This window comes from Protopterus annectens, chromosome 2.part1, assembly GCF_019279795.1.
Source record: "Protopterus annectens isolate FY-2018-M chromosome 2.part1, PAN1.0, whole genome shotgun sequence".
Taxonomy (NCBI): domain Eukaryota; kingdom Metazoa; phylum Chordata; order Ceratodontiformes; family Protopteridae; genus Protopterus; species Protopterus annectens.
The window spans coordinates 1,708,899,180-1,708,916,425 of NC_056729.1; the positions used below are offsets into that span (position 1 = coordinate 1,708,899,180).

The window sequence follows — 17,246 nt, forward strand, 5'->3', positions numbered from 1 at the left end:
TCCTTGACTTGCAGAAGTCACATTTTGTTTCTATTTCCTCCTTTAGTCCCAGCAAACTGGAAGTAAACTGGAGTTAGAAGTTTTGGTACAGTGCCAAAATGTGCTAAATGTTTTAGGAGAACTGACAGAAGGCTTTTTACACTGAAAAAACTAATGATAAGTACAACACAGCAAAAGACAGCACACTTCTCAGGGCATTGTCCTCTTAAACTGTGTATATTTAATGTTTTACACAGTGTACTGGGAATGTGCAGTGCTCTTTAATAAGTCATTTTTGTTATAAACTTTAATTAGACTCTGGAGACCGGACACTGCATGTTTAGCTGCTCATGTAAGTACAGTAAGGTCTGGATAAAATGGCTAAGGTACCCGATACTGCCCAAGGTGGGGTTTACAGGCAAGATGTAATATTCTGCGTTAAGGCAGTGTGACCCTTAGAGTAATGAACAAGCTGCCATGTTAAGCCACTAAATGTGACAAGGTTAGCACTTTTAACTTTATTGATGGGTCACCATTAATAAGACAAGGCACCAGAGTGCCCCTCTGCGTCTCTGTTCCTGCTCCCCTCACAATAATCATTCACTTAATGTTGCTCAACATTATTTTCAGCGTCATCAAGGGTTATAAAACGAACAGTAATATAACAGTCTGTCCCAAAGGGTTAAAACTTCTTATTAAAATCATTACTGTTCGGCTACAAGATAATCTGTCGGTGTTAATATTGTTTGCTTTGTGGAGGGGGGTGTCTTAAGCTGAAGACACCGCTTTTCTCTGCTGAGACACTGGTGTGCAAACAGTGCAGTTCTAAAGAACACAGTAACATAAAGCAAGCCTTGGTTAGTGGGAAAGGCAGAAGTGGAAAGCAAAACATTCTGATACAGATCACTTAGCTGGTTTAGCTTAGTAACGCATTGCTAACAGAATTAAAACCTATTCAAGTGGCTACTTTCTGATGCAAGTTCTTTATCTAGTAAGTCACTTGCTCAAAACTGAAAAGTGCACAGGGGAAGGCTGCAAGAATCAAACCCAGGCATAGAGATTAAGGCTCAGTAGTTGAATGTTAAATTTACTTATTCAAAGCACAGCATTTACCAAAATGAATTACTTGACCTCATTTGGTCTGTCATCTTGTTCATAGATGGACTCATTTGCAACAAACTACTTGTGAAAAACCTTCACAATCAGCCAGTTAACTATACTTTAAACAGACAGAGGAAGCTCTCACTAGATTTTGGAAGTCTGCAGACCCTCCAGTAGCCACTGTCGCTAGACTGAGCATTACTGTCATACACAGCCAGCTGCTGCTAGGAGTAGTATTTTAAATATTGTAGTACCTGTCTTTAACAAAGAACTGTCTTCCTCCTAGCATCTGCTGTTCTATCTTGCTGTCACTTTGTCAACATTGCTTTTTACTGCTTGCGACATGTACACTCGTGTCAGCACGTTACCTATAATTAACTCAGGGGTGTCACTGACAAGTATTTTACTTAGTTACCAAGCTACATAAAAGTAACAAAATAAGAAGTATTAACATCATCTGCCTCAGTTAAGTGAAATGATATGAAAAGCAGCCCCATATTATCAGCACATATCCTGCCTCTGTCAGCCTTGTGTAAGGTTCCCCTTTGATCCTGCAACTATTGTTTTCACAAATCAAACACCTGCTAGAGGGCACACCTACTTCTAGGCTTGTCATAAGGACAGGTAAAAAGGACATGCTAGAGGAAGCTTTAAATCAACAACTGTCACTCCATGTTTTACAAAACACATAACGATATTATGACAGGCTACTGAAAAATACACTCTTCAGGCATCTTAGCAACAAAGAGCCTGACAACAAAAAGAAAAAGGTAATGATTTCTTAGTCCCTTCAGTGTCTGCGGACTTGCATCTACATTAACAACATTGCACACTGCACACAAAGGGCTAGGGACTAAACAAAGAAGTCTGACACTCTCCTAGCTCAAAAAAATGGAAGCGCAGCTTGGCTAGTTCAGTTAGGGAAGCCTTTCACATTAAGATTTGTGACTGTTAAAGGCACAATGCAAACTTTTCTACAATCCTAATATTACCCCCCTTGGTACTTTTAGAGCAGTGCTAGATGTAACAGTGTATGCGCCATTTGAGGGGGAGGCGTCAAGTATTATTCCAATGTACATGGTACATTCTATTCACACCCTTCCCTCTTTCATTGCTGCACTTACAATGCACATGGTACATTCCGTTCACACCCTTCCCTCTTTCATTGCTGCACTTACAATGTACATGGTATATTCCGTTCACACCCTTCCCTCTTTCATTGCTGCACTTACAATGTGCATGGTACATTCCTTTCACACCCTTCCCGCTTTTATTGCTGCACTTACACATTCCCCAAATTTAGTTTAACTCGTTAACTTAGTAGCTATGATTAATTTCCCTTACACCCCTATTTTTGATACTCATATTTACTTCATCCTTTTTACATGTTTCTTCTAAGTTCTTGTACAAAACTTAATGTGTAATACTTTTCCCCCCATCTCTATGTACTCTACATCCAAGATTGCCCAAACGTAAAGAAAAGGGAAAAGTGCCAAGAAACATTTACTTTTTCACACTTTCCAAGTTTCACCATTTTACTGATGTGATGTTTTAAAGAGTGACCATAATAACCTGTAGTGCTGGCCTTATTTTGCCTTCACCAGCTGCAGCAGTTTAGACTTATTTTGTGAAATTTTATGATGTCTCAAACAGGCCTCAGAAGACTTAAGTCTGAACTTTGTTAAACATTATTTATTTGTTATAACTAGCCAAGACTGAACTTCTTTAAACGTCTATGTGTGTATGCACATTTGTATGTATTTGTTAATTTCTAATTAATTGTAACTAGCTAAGATGAACTAGGCATTTGCACCATTTGCTACCTTCACCCTGAAGCTGTTCGTTGGATTTACTGAACTAGGCAGCAATACCCACATGCAGAGATGATTTTGGACCACTACAAGGTGAAGTTGTTTAGTTGTTGTTGTTGTGTCTTTCGGCTTTTCCCAGTTAGGGGTCGCCACAGCGGAACTCCGGTCTGCTAATGATTGGTAGTTGATTTTTACATGCCGAGTTACCTGCACTGACGCACAACCTTCAACGAAGGTATGCCCATTCATGTATGTCACCACGCAGAAGACGCTCTAGCTGAGAATCGAACCGGACAGCATCTTACTGTGAGGCGACAACGCTACCTTGTTTAGTAATGTCCGATAAATTTAGCTCTAACTTTACCCCCCTCTCTCCCCCTGTCTGTCCCTCATGATATACCTGAAAAACACTCACCTCCGGTTATCACACAAGACCAAGTCCTAAAAGTGCTATCAAAAGCTACAAATACTGCATTAATAGGTCCTGATAATATCCCTGGATGCATCTTAAACAGTATGAAACATGATTTAGCCACACCCCTAAAAACACTGTTCAGTTTTAGCTTCCGTACATGTTTTATACCAAGCAAATGGAGAATACCTACAGTCATTCCCCTGCATAAGGGAAGGCCTTCCACAGACCCAAGAAATTACAGACCCATAAATCTGATAAGCCTCATATGCAAAGCCATGGAAAGACTTATGGAATTAAACACATGGGACATACCTAACCCAATACACTAGACCTGTCTCAATTTGGATTCATTACTCAACTTGGTGGATTTTTTTGAAAAGTCACCAAAACAATAGATGAAGGCAAAATGGTACACACCACATACGTTAATCTTGCCAAAGCTTCTGACACAATCCCCCACTTAGGCATAGTAGAAAAGCTAAGTAAACTGGGAATGAACATTTTTGCCACCTGCTGGATTGCCAACTGGCTCACAGATAGGATCCAGATAATCAAAATAGGGGAAGTTACCTCCCCAAAGAGGGTAGTCACCAGTGGAATCCGTGAGGGTTCTGTGCTGAAATCTCTCCTGTTTGGCATCTACTTTTCTGAAGTAAAAGCCAATACCAATGGGCTCTGGCTGACTAAGCTTCCATATGACTGCAAACTAGGAGCATTCATTGAACCCCAAAATGACTTAGCCATCCTTCAGGAAGGTTTGTCTCAAATAAATAACTGGTGCCAAAATCATGGACTGAAACTAAATGCCAAAAAATGCATTACTGTATCCTTTGGGAAGTCTAATACCCAGAGAACTACTACATTGACAATATGACTCTAGGAGTCGACAGTGACCTAATTTTGACCAACATGTGCTTATTGTTGAAAGAAAGTCCTTCTATATTGCATATCTTATAAACAAAGGGATTGTGACTAGATCTAAACATGTCATTGTCCCCTTTTACTCAGCCTCATTAGGCCAGTCATTGAATATAATGCTCCTTTTGGCATGTATCTGCCCAGACACATGCAACAACTGGAATGTCCACAGAGAAACCTTACTATGAGATACAAAGCCTAAACAACATGTCTTATATGGACGGACTTAAAGCCCTGTCACTATTCTGCTAACAGGTGATCTGTGTCTGGCACACAAGGCATCCTCCAACCCATACTGATGGATTTACTGCATATCAGCAAGTCAAATGGCACCAGAAACACTCAATCTAGGTATATAAACCTCTTCTACAATATCAACAGAAAGGTTTGGAGGGACAGGTTCACTGCTGCTGTGGAACAGACTCCCCATTGGCCGGCCTTAGGCATAGGCCAACTAGGCGGCCGCCTAGGGCGCCGCTCTAGTAGGGGCACTTTTTCAATATTTATTTGGTATAGGTAGACTAGGATGGGGGCACCAGATGGTGTGGTAGGGGGCACCGTGGAGCCCTTTTGCCTAGGGCACCAGTTGACCTAAGGCCGCTGTTTATCCCTGTCCATATTAAAACACAAATAAGATCTATGGATGGGAAACAAAAACTTCAGCCCAGGAATGCTCCCTGTACTACTAATGGACACAGGCAGCTCCTAAATGCTTTATCCCATGCATGGGTCCCTTCAAATTATCTATGGCATGATCTCAGCTGTTTTCATTAGGGTTAATATATAATAATCAACCATGGGATGGCTAAGGCTGATCTATGTTATTTTGAGCACAATAGGTGAAATTGGTTAGGCTTAAAATGGCCCACAATGACAGCTAGACTAGTACTTATCTATGAACATATGAACTTATAAACAGTATATACAACAGAGGTTGTGAGAATCAAACACCAGGAGAAAAAATATAGCTTCTTTGACACTTACTGTTCTAAACTTAAGTTATACTTAACTAACTTATCAGCAAACTCTATCTTGTACTCATTGGTACTGATTAAGTTCAGTTGATGAGAAAGCACAAATGAGAACTACAAATTTTATTATAAACTGCACTTTAGAAAAGCAATCAGTCTGCAAACAGGGTACACATTATCCTCTCCAGACATCAACCTTTCCAAGATGTCTTTAGGACTGTGACCCTTTCATTTGCTTAACATTATTTTCAGCATCATTTAAGCTTTAACTTCTGTTGAGAAAAAGAAGAATGAAATGCATTTCTCCGTATTACAATGTCAGTTAAGTATTCCTGCAACAGTCTCTGTATGACCTTGTATTTCCCTGACTTAATGAAGTTGCTGATTTATTTGGGAAGTAAAGTTGCTTTAGAAATGTGTTTGTGTTTTTTTTCCAGTTCATTGTTCCAGCTATAATCTTCTTTATACCATGTTGTACTTTATGCAGATTCAGATTTTTTTGCTATCTGTGCTCTGTACTTGTGTACCATTTTTTTTTTATTTTTGCTGACTCCTGGGAAATTGTCATGGTTGTAAAAGGTCCTCCGGATCAGGTTTTTAAATACAATCCAGAATCTATAACGTTAAAAACTTACTTTCCACACAGATACTATCTTCGACTTCTCATTCCGAGAGTAAAAGATAATTCCATCAATATTACACAAACGTTCTTTAAATATGAACTAACAGTGGATTAAATCAGCATTTATGCCCCTATGTAAAAATATAACCTTACTCCTTTATGAAAGCAGGCTTTAGGATTAATTGTCAAGAATGCGTGCTACTAAAGTGGGACATCAAAGTGGGTGTTTTTTGGAGTTCCAGTGAACAGCAGTCTAACTTAGCTAACATGAAAGAATGCCCTTGATTTACCCTTGAGAATGTATTATTTGAATGTTTTTGAAAGGTAGTTCTGTCTGGGAACTCACTCACAGTCTGTGAAAGTGTCTGCCTTTTTTTGTTGTTTTAGCTGTAATGAGAACAATTCTGTAATGTTAAGTCTAAACATGTAAACAGGCTTACTTAAACTAAACTCAGTAACTACTACTCTGAAACTGGAGAACTCACCTGACAAAAGTTTTCCACGCTAGCTGGTGTGAACTGAAATAGCAGTGACTGTACTAAGCCAGGATAATCCACACCATTTCCTCATACAAGAAGGTTTAAACTGACCACAGTGAAAGTGTGCTTGTGAACAACATGTTTTATTAACTGTTTTTAGACTGTAAAGTTCAGTAATACGGTGCAGATAACCCTGGCATGTTTTGGGGGTAAACAGAATTATTCTGGGATCTGTATCACACTAATAAAAAAAAAGAAAAAAACTACAGAAGGACTGTATACAAAACACAAGCTTTACTTCAATATGCAGACTTATTAGTGGAAATCAAACTTCACAGAAAAATGATATCACATCTGACTTTAGTTAAGTAGCAATACTGCTTTTTATACTGTAATGCACTACAAGGCACTCCATCTGGGGAAACTGTGTAACGTTTCAGTAACACATTTACCCTCATTATAAGCATACAGACTGAAGCTAACAGTTTCCAGCCCTGTACAAAAGTAACTTCTATGTTTCTGTAAAACTCCATACCAAAACAGGGCACACATACATACACACACACACACATACACACACACACACACACACACACACACACACACACACACACACACACACACACACACACACACACACACACACACACACACACAGAATTCAACATTAACCTCCAAATGCCTTTTCAAAAAGCAAATCACGAGAACATGCAAGACCAGTTGTTCAAACATTTCTTGCTTAATGGAACAACTGTTGCTGTCCTTTCTGAATAAATCAGGCAACTGTTGGAAAAAAAAGTTTAGTCTCATATTCAGAGTTCTTCATAGCTCACGTGCCTTGTTTAAATCATTATAAATGGAAAAACAAAGCAAGAAAGAAACATGCAAATGCACATAGGGAAGGGCACCTGTTTCAGTGGAGCAACTGGGCATTTCAGCTCTGTCTGAATTTTTAGAAAATGACATCAGGGACATCGAGCACAAGGCATGCCTATTAAAAACAGCAGTGAAATACCTACTGTGAAATGCCACAACATTGTAACTGTAGCCTCAGCTGTGGAAGGATTTTGAGTATGAAACAGAAATGTAATTTGCTTGTTTTATGCAAAGGCCTAAGGCGTTACAAATACCTGTGTTCTAACTGGATGACTGAGATCAAAGCCTGCCCTCCTTCTCTGCCTGTCCACAAGTTACTGCTCTGTTTTTCATAATTTTACTTATTTATAAATGTCACACTGCTTAGTGTAGTGACTGTTTTTAACAGTTTGACTAAAAACACTCATGAAGTTTGCTGTTTTGGTACCCAACATGTAGACTTTCCTAAAAAAAGCCTTTACATTTTGGAAATCACTGTACTTTTTATTGACTGGCATTTTCCTGCTTGTATACTACACTGTCCACCCTTAGGAATGCTTAACAGCCAGTATAGCTGCTTACGTTCAAACCACTGCCTCTAATAATCTGTAACCGTGCAATGTGAACATTGGCTGCAGATGATTGTCGCTGCTGATGTGACACTCCGACCCCATGTGCAAAACTGAGGCTGAGGATGGATGGATGTTCTATTATGATATTCAGAGTCATGCTCTCATTCTAAGACAGTACTGCTGTTAGCAGGTGGGGCAGGTCTGTTAAAAGGAAATATAGAATTCAAATCGGCAAAAACAATTGTAAGAAAAATAAAGGTAAAAGAATTGATGTACCCATTACTGACTGAACATTTTCAGTGAGGAAACCAATCCACAGAAAGCTTTCAAAGGTGAGCAGCAAGCAAAAATGTGCATGGATTACAAGACTTTAAAACATACACCAGAAAAATAAAACTGCAAGCCAAAATACACACAACCAGAACTGTAGAAAAAAAGTAATCAAACACTTCAAAGCATATCTGAAACAGTGTGTACTGAAGCATTACATATACTTTTGTATAATGCATGTTTTTAACATTTCTTTAAAGGAATTCAAATAACTAAGAACAAAGAATATTTGAGTTTGTGAATGAAAAAGCTGTTCTGTAAAAGGCACGGGCCATGACATTTCAATGCAGAATTAATGGACAGCGTGCATTGTACTGTGACTTCTAGATTTATTTATGCAGTTTATAAACAACCATCAAGTATTTAATTCAGCTTTCTTAACCCATACATTTTTGCCCAAATGTTTGAAGGTTCTGAAAATATTTACAATTTAATTTTGGGGTCTTGTGTTCCCAGGGCACTAGAGAAGAACTACCAATGAGCTTTCATTGGAAGGAAAAAGGAGAAATAGACAGAAGTGGAGGAATAAAAGTTATGTTTCCAAGTTCAGTCTTAATCTGTTCCTTGTGTAATTTTTGTACTTTAATCTCCAAAACAGTGCCGGTGAACTAGTTACAAAACAGTAATTAAACTGTACTCCTGTTTCCAAGAGACTACCAATTGATTTGGGAAGAAGTAACGCAGCAGTCAAGTAAAACATCACAAAAACTAAAGTAACAGTTCTCTCTTTTGGATCAATTTAACATGATGTGTGTTACTGATACAAACTAAAAATCAAATAAAATAACTGGATTTTCCTACATTATCCTAGCCCTGCTTTAAGTAAGTCAGACAGGGAAATTCTAAAGCCCATTTAATAATGACAGTTTTACTTTAATTTTATTTTTGTTTATATAGGTTAGTCCCACTAGACCAGCAACCTATTTACAGGATTGACAAGATGTGGTGTTCATACCGAATAAGGGAAATTTGGCCAAGACATATGGGAAATTTCCCTACTTTTTTGATGAATGTTGTGTGATCTTTTACTTCCATCTGAGCTCCTACTAACTCAGGCAGGTGGGGGCCTCAGTTTATCATCTCATCCAAAGGATGACACACTCAGGAGTGCAACACCCCTTTATGCTGCACTGCAAGCTCCTGGTCTGGGAATATAACCCACAGTCTTCTGATTTTCTGGCATCAAAGGGGACTGTAGGACCTGGTGGGCTATTAACATGATTTATCCAACCAGCATAGCCAAACATTTTGTCTCATCTTAAAATTTATCTTAGTAATGTGGCGAATTTATCCCATTTAATAAAAGCCACTCAATGCATAAAATGTAACAGTTTGTAGAAAGCCTAATTTTGGGGTGCTAGACAGTACTCAGATTTGGTTAGTAAAACAGAAATAACTAAATAGGGAGAAACTGACTGAACGCTGAAGCCAACTCTCCTTCCATATGGCACAGTGTGGGAGAAGGTGTGTCAGAACTGACCACTAATGGTATGCCATAGATCATTCTACTCACTGGGCACAATAAAATACTAGCAGTCCAAAATATGATGGACCTCTAGCTCTCAGACTCTGTACCTCCTACGTCCACTCCAAATACTTAGATTCTGCTTGTTGATTGACAGGACTCACCTCATGATAAGGTCATGTTGTCATGGGTCATTCGTGCCATGGATGCGGTAGATATTGGGGAGGCAGAGAAATGAGGTGAAGTAAACACAGGTTAGGTGGAACAACTACAGGTCAAAAGAAACCAAACCCAGTTAAAAAGCAACACTTATCTTATTGGGATTTGTTTAAAAAGAAGCTTGCTCTAATGTTGGAAATGCAGTTTACAAGTATCTCCCACTGTGACCCTCGGCGATCCTTCATTTCACCCCATAGGTCCTTAGAGAAGAATACTCTGTTAAGAAAAAAATACACTACCTTTAACAAGGTGAGCAAGGGAAAATAGCAAGCTTCACATAAAGAAAGGGTAGTCATGAATTTTGACTAAGGTAGCAAATGTGTTTGGTATGTGCAGAAAATATAGCTTCCACGAGAATACAGCACTGTAATGAAAGAGTTAGTTAGCTCTGCAAGCGCCTCAAGTTGTAGTTGTTGTAAGAAACTGTACTTTAACATGATTACCAAATGAATTTAAAAGAAAACAATATACAAAGGAGTCCTTCTAATTGCCACCCTTCCTGTATAAAGAATGATGGCAGTTGGTTGTTCTATTGTTTGCAATGATCTTGCTTCATTAGTGAAAAGCTACCTTTCTTGAAATGACACAAAAAGGGATGAAAGAGTAGTATGAAAAATATGCTATAAATATGCAGTGATAAAACATATTTTTTTTACTGCAGTAAGTATAAATTTGCGGAATATTAAGGCTGAGCCAGAACATTCAAACAGGAACTGTGTTCAGAGTCTGATGTACAGTCCAGAAGTAATTTAATTTATTTATTTGGTAATCTAGTAACTCAATTCGAGCCATCTTGGACCCTTTTCAGCTACGACTTGTTATAGTAAAAGGCAACTTATGGGGACAGTGTGGAGTAGCTAATTAAACAGCCTGTTTTTGGAGGGTGGGAGGAAACCAGTGTATCCGGAGTGCAGCTACGGAGAAAATGCAGTATTTTACCCAAGAGAGTTTGGGCACAGCTACATTTCACCTAAACAAGTTGGGATTTAGCATAATGGTTAAGCTGTTTATCATGCAGACACAAGGTTCAGGGGGTTGATTCTCATCATTGTGAAGCACGGCAAGGCTTAGAAAGGTCCCCTGCGGTTGTTGGCCTAGAAATTATCAATGAAGTTATGAAAAGGTAGCATTATGCACAAAATGTGCAACCTGGCAAAGCACTGAAAACTGGAATGTCATGAAAGGACTTATCAGCTAGTACTGAAGAAAAACATAAGCCGGTTATGAAGGAAGAAGGTCGTAACAGCTGCAGCATGGCTGACTGAAACAAGATGCCATACAGTTGAAAGAGATGAGCTTTTCAGATAAAATTGGAAGATATATCTCCAACAGGAGTACAAGGAAGCAAGCAAACAGGTGGAGTGACTTGAAGTAGAAAGGGAAAGGAAGATGGTAGAAAGGGAAAGGAAGATGGCAATTTCCCCTCCTCTTTGCCACTTGGAGACATGCAGTAGGACAAGACAGTGTTAACATCCGAGTTTTCTCCTGGGAAAGAATGACATTCTGGACAAAGCAACAGAATAACTGAGCAGAAAAAGTGACTATAGAAAACTATGGCAGGAATCAGGAACAGCACCACTGATTGTAAAGCTAAAGCAGAGGCATACAAGGTCAAAAATGGCAAAAGTTTTTGTTTTTATCTTCAGAATATCAAAGAAGGGTATTAGCAGTATAAGTGATCCAACAGGTAGCACACTTACTTTTGAAGCAGACGGTTGTGGGTTCCACTCCCACACAAGGTAGATGAATTGCTGACACTGAGAAGCAGCATTTGGGAGTGAGGGGGTGATACACTCCTAAGGATGTCATCCTTTGGATGACATGTCAAACTGAGGTCCCATCTGGTTCAGTTGTTTGTAGCTGAAACATATGCAAAAAAATCCCACAGCACCTTTAAAAAAAGAGTAGGGGAAGTACCTTGATGTAGTATAAATACCACCATAGGTGTCCCCTGAAAAGAGGATACTAACCTAGTAGGACCAACACAGGCAAACAGCTATGACCATTACATTTAAAATCACTGAAATGTGTCCATATCTAGTTGTGTCTGTTTTTTTTTTTGGCTTGATGGCATTATTATTAAGCTGTACACCGCAATGAAGAATTTTTGAGCAAGTATGTTGAAATATTTCCATTTCTTTCAGGCATAATTCTGATATCTCCCATGATGCCTTGAGAAAAACAGATTTATAAATTTCTTCATCTGATTTTGATATTGTTCACACCATGGAAGAAGAACAGTAACACGACCAGTTTGATAACGGATACTTTCCTTTCTTCACACAATTGTCCTTAATCCAGAAGAATAATTGTTCTATAGGTCTTGTACATCACTTTCACGTAAATACTTGTGGGTTGTTATATAAAAACTTGCCTTCTGATAAACATACAATGCTTGAACTGAGTCTGATGTCATAGTTGAAGAGGGTCCCCAGACCAGTCCATTTATCCAGTTGTCCAACAAGCAAATAAATAAATACAGAAATAAAATGGAAATGCATGAAGTTGAATGTATGAAGTAAAAAGAAAAAAATAAGCTCTAGGTAAACTAGGTTAAATATGCAATTGGGGAAATTAAAAGTATTATTTTGTTGTGGTATTTTTGTGGACTACAGCTAAATTATTTTTAAGTACTATCTGCTAGTACTTAAAAAGTGCGTCTCATCTTGTTGTTGTAAAAATTACTATTCAGACAAGTCTGTTTCAAATAATGGATAGTGAGAGGATCATTTTGAGCATAAAACAGTACTCTTTCTGAGTTGTGTGTATTGACGAGACATAAAAAGCCACCATGTTGACTTCAGTGGCCAATAATATGGATAAGAGTGCAGCAGAACCCTGCACAAAAGTAGAAATAACTGGACAGGTACTGTAGTGAAGTCAGACCTCAGATACGTAATGGAAACTGTGAAAAGAAAGTTGGGTATCTTGGCATTGACTGGATGTGGCTATTCAGTAACAACATGTTATCCTAATATCCTAAACGTGTACTGTTTAGGTTGGGGGAGGTTAAACTAGGTGAAGAGTAGGGACTGCATTATGGAAGTCTGTGCACAATTCCAAAAAATAATCGCTATACCCCTGCAGCTTTATCCCTGAGCTGTGATGATACTAACATGCACTATTGCAGTATCACAGTAGCAGAACTGTGAATGATAAATAATCCAACAAAAACATATTAAGTTAGAAAGAGATTACAATAACACACTTCAAGGTGCCTACAGTAGAGGAACAACACACCCTGATGAGCATTACCATAACACAATGTAGGTTAAGAAGACACCAGCTTCTGTAATCAGCAACATATCACCAGGGGCAAATATTCACAAAGAACAAAATGATAATTGCAATTTAAATCTATGTTAAATTTACGTCAACTGTCTACTGTAATTAAGTGCTCACAGATGTGATTTAATAGATATCTACCTGTTTTTCATGTGGTTCATTCACTCAGCTGCACCTCGACACCTGAAAAGAATGCAGGGCTTCCCTCCATGCTTTACTGTTTAATTCATGCCTTCCTTCACTACTCTGCCATCCAGGCAAAATCACAGCTATATTCACTAGGCAGGGCCTATCTGCTTAAATCTTGCCAGTTAGGATCCTGGCCTTGCTGACCTCACATAGTTTACTGACCCTTCCCCGAAGCAGCACATACATGAACTCAGAGCGGCTGGCTCATGCTTCACTTCTTCTTTGCTTGTACAAAGTTTCTTCCTCTCACTTCCAGTATTCATCCAGAATGACATTAGTATCAGCAACTCTGACAAAATGAGTTAGTTGTACTATACTGTTATATAGTTACTATGCTGCAGTGGTACAGCGGTAGCGTTGTTACCTCACAGCAAGAGGTTCTCCCGTTCGATTCTCGGCTGGGCTTGGGAGTGCCTTCTGTGTGGAGTCTGCATGTCCTCCCCACGGTTGGGTAGCGTTCAAAAGACATGCGTGCGTAAATGGGCGTGCCTTCGTTGAAGGTTGGGCGTCGAGCTGGCACCTCTGCATTTTGTAAAAATCTACTGCCAATCATTAGCGGACCGGAGTTCCGCTGTAGCGACCCCTTACTGGGAAAAGCCGAAAGAAAAACAACAGCAACAACTGTTACATAGTTACTGCACGCACCATGGATTGATCTTAGCAGCCCAAAAATTATTTTTGGATCAATCACTGTGTTCTCCTGAATCTCTTAAGACTTTTTTTTTTAGTTTAAAACAGCATTACTTAGTCCAAACATACCAGAACTGTGCTACTTACTTACTGGTTTCTACAAACAGTGCTTGTCTGCACAGTGTAGCAAAAAAAAAAGTGGCTTTTTCTTCTGATATAGTGCTAGCACCTTTAACTAGCAGTACCTCTGAATGTTTAGCAACAGAATTTAATACTCACTTTGTCAACTCAATAACCGCCCTCATAAGCAACAATTCCAGTACATCCTTAACAATACCCACTTCTACTGCTTCCAACTCTAATTCACTCCATATCAAGCCCATTCAAACCAGCTACATAAAAAAGCTCCTTACCAAACTAAAACCTAGTTCTCTTGCTACCAATCACCTCCCCAACACATTTCTAAAACTAGCTGCCAACACTATCTCCTATTCAGTATCTATTCTAACCAACCGCTCTATCTCCGAACAGTATGTTCCTCACCTCTGCAAGATATCACATATCATCCCCTTGAATAGGGGTGGCCACTCCACAGACTTCACTAATTACTGACCCTTCACTAACTACTGACACATCATCATTCTCCTCCCAGCCAAAATCCTAGAAAAACACATCCATCAGCAACTCCTTGACCACTTACTTAAGAACAATCTACTGTCCATCTCACAACACGGCTTCCACACCAAGCACAGTACTAGTACTGCTCTCTTACATTTCACTAACACTGTTAACTTCCTTAAAAATGAAGGTCAACTAGTCACATCACTCTTCCTTGACATGTCTAAAGCCTTTGATACAGTATCCCACCAAATTCTTCTCAACAAGCTAGCTGAATACAACCTCAGTGCTGCATCCCTGATCTGGTTTCACAGCTATCTTTCTAATCGACAGCAGGCCACCAAATAGGAAAATAAACTCTCCCCCCCTGCTATTAGTCTCAGTTAGAACACCCCAAGGCTCCATCCTTGAACCTCTGCTCTTCATCATACGTACCAATAACATCACTGCCACCACTCAACTAACCTCCATCATTCAGGATGGCAACGGCATCTCTCTAATCTGTTCTGCCTCCACATTTCAGGAACTTCTAGATAAGACACAAAAGTCTCTCCAAGACATAGAAGACTATCTTTCAACCAGCAACTAATACTCAACCCAAACAAAACTAAACTGATGATTTTTGGTAACAACAAAACTAAAAATAAACACACACCCTTTCTCTATCTACTCCACAAATGGCACTAAAATAGAACCAGTCAGTCAAACTAAACTTCTAGGTGTGACAATAGATGATTGCCTAAAATTCGACAAACACATATTCCATACAATTAAAAAAGGTCACTCTGAACTTGGCACACTCTATAGGGCCAAACCATTCCTAACCAATGACACCAGATTAGCCACTGCCAGACCCCACCTACTCTCTGTCATACTTTACTGCTCCCAAATCCTTACTAATACACATAAAACCGACTTACACAATCTAGAAACCTGCTATAACAAAATAGCCAAGTTTGCTGTTAATCTATCTTACAAAGCTCATCGCTGTCATGCCCAAGCCTATCTCTTAACCAACTAACAACTGACCACACCATAATTTACAAACCCAGCAACTGCCCTGTTGTCGTTGACATACTCCAACTAAACAGTAATCCAAGATCCCTCAGATCATCTGACAAATTAATTCTAAAAGTTTCTGACTCTCAAAACTACTATGGTGATTCTCTCTACTCCCATAAAATAGCTAATACCTGGAATTCTCTCCCCTAACACATCCTAAAAAATTCAGACAGTCACAAGTTCAAACTACTCCTAAAATAACATCTTTCTAAATAAACACTGGCTATGCTCCTGTACAGCCCCAGGGTAATCTCCCTACCTGCTGTTACTTACTCTAACTACAGATAAATGATACTCTCTAGCCTCTACTTTTCTACTCTATCATGATCTCTCTTCTCTCTACTTCATCTACCTAAATCAAAAAAAAAAAAAACTTTTGCGTCACCTGTGATTTTTTTATTCCAAATGTTACCAACCATGTAAATATTTTTTCTTATGTTACTTGACTGCTACGCTAAATGCTTCCATCCTTGTAAAGTTTGTTCTTATGATGTTAATATTTGATGTTTATTCTTTTGCTTGCATTCAAGAATCTGTAACTGCGCAACCTTTACATTCCTAACAAATTTCAATGTATTTTTAAATCATTAATTTCTCTATTACCTTGGAGATTTTCTCCCCGTGTTTTCTCTGAAAATGGGCTACTTGCCTAGTCGGACTCCAACTGCCTTTATTGGTACAAACCTTTCTCACACAACAAGAACAGGGATTACTTATACATTTGTCCAGATTTGCACACACTTCTGTCCAGACAGGTACATGCCTAAAACATGTACCTCTCAAGGCAGGAACACACCTGAGCCATGTGATTCTCCACAGATCTGGTCCACAAGCACCTCTCCTTATAACTGAAAAGTATAGCCAAGTACCATTCCAGTCAGATGCAGACCTTGGCCATATATGTGCAGAGAAACGAACACACCTGAACTATGCACCTGTTTGGACATGTGCGCATGTGACCTAGTCATCTATCAGGAAAGTTGCAGATGACAGTCTTGCATAATTGCAAACAAGTACACACTTGAGCATACTTGTGTATATAAAGGAACCAGCCTGAACCATGCACCTGTTTGGACACATGCAGATGTGACCTAGTCCCCTGCAAGGACAGGTGTAGATGACAGTCTTACAAAATTCCAAACAGGTACACACTTAGGCCATACATGCATACAGAAATCAACAAGAGTGAACTATGCACCTGTTAGGACAGGTACATGCATACAGAAATCAACAAGAGTGAACTATGCACCTGTTAGGACAGGTGCACATGTGACCTAGTCACCATCCAGAAGAGGTATAGATGAGAGTCTTGCAACATTACAGACTGGTACATAGCTGGGTTTCATGAGAAGTAGCAAAGCTGTAAGCCAGGAACTTAGTTCCCCAATCCTATATTACAAGACATTTCATTTATCACACAAACTATACTCACACATTTCCCATGTATTTATTTCTTGTGTACATATTTTTATGTTATAGTGCTTACTATTGACTTTAGTGGGCTATTTTAAATCCCTATGTTTCTACTGAAAAGGACATTTGGTAGTTTGTGTAGGTTTTTATGAATGGATTATTTCATGGGAGGCTTTCTACTCTAGTTGTGAGGCAATTATTTTTAATCTTTTTTGTAGCATCAGTTCATTTGTCAATGTACTTTATTACTGCACTAATGGGTACATTAGCATTTGTAAGTTAAATTGTTTAGCTGAACTTTTATTTAGTCTA

General features: G+C 38.9%; 1 protein-coding gene across 3 annotated transcripts in view; it reads right to left on the reverse strand.

Annotated features, from left to right (window-relative positions):
* The window catches only part of CASZ1 (castor zinc finger 1), a 668,840-nt gene that overhangs the window by 608,873 nt on the left and 42,721 nt on the right, over window positions 1-17,246 (reverse strand). The window lies entirely within an intron of this gene.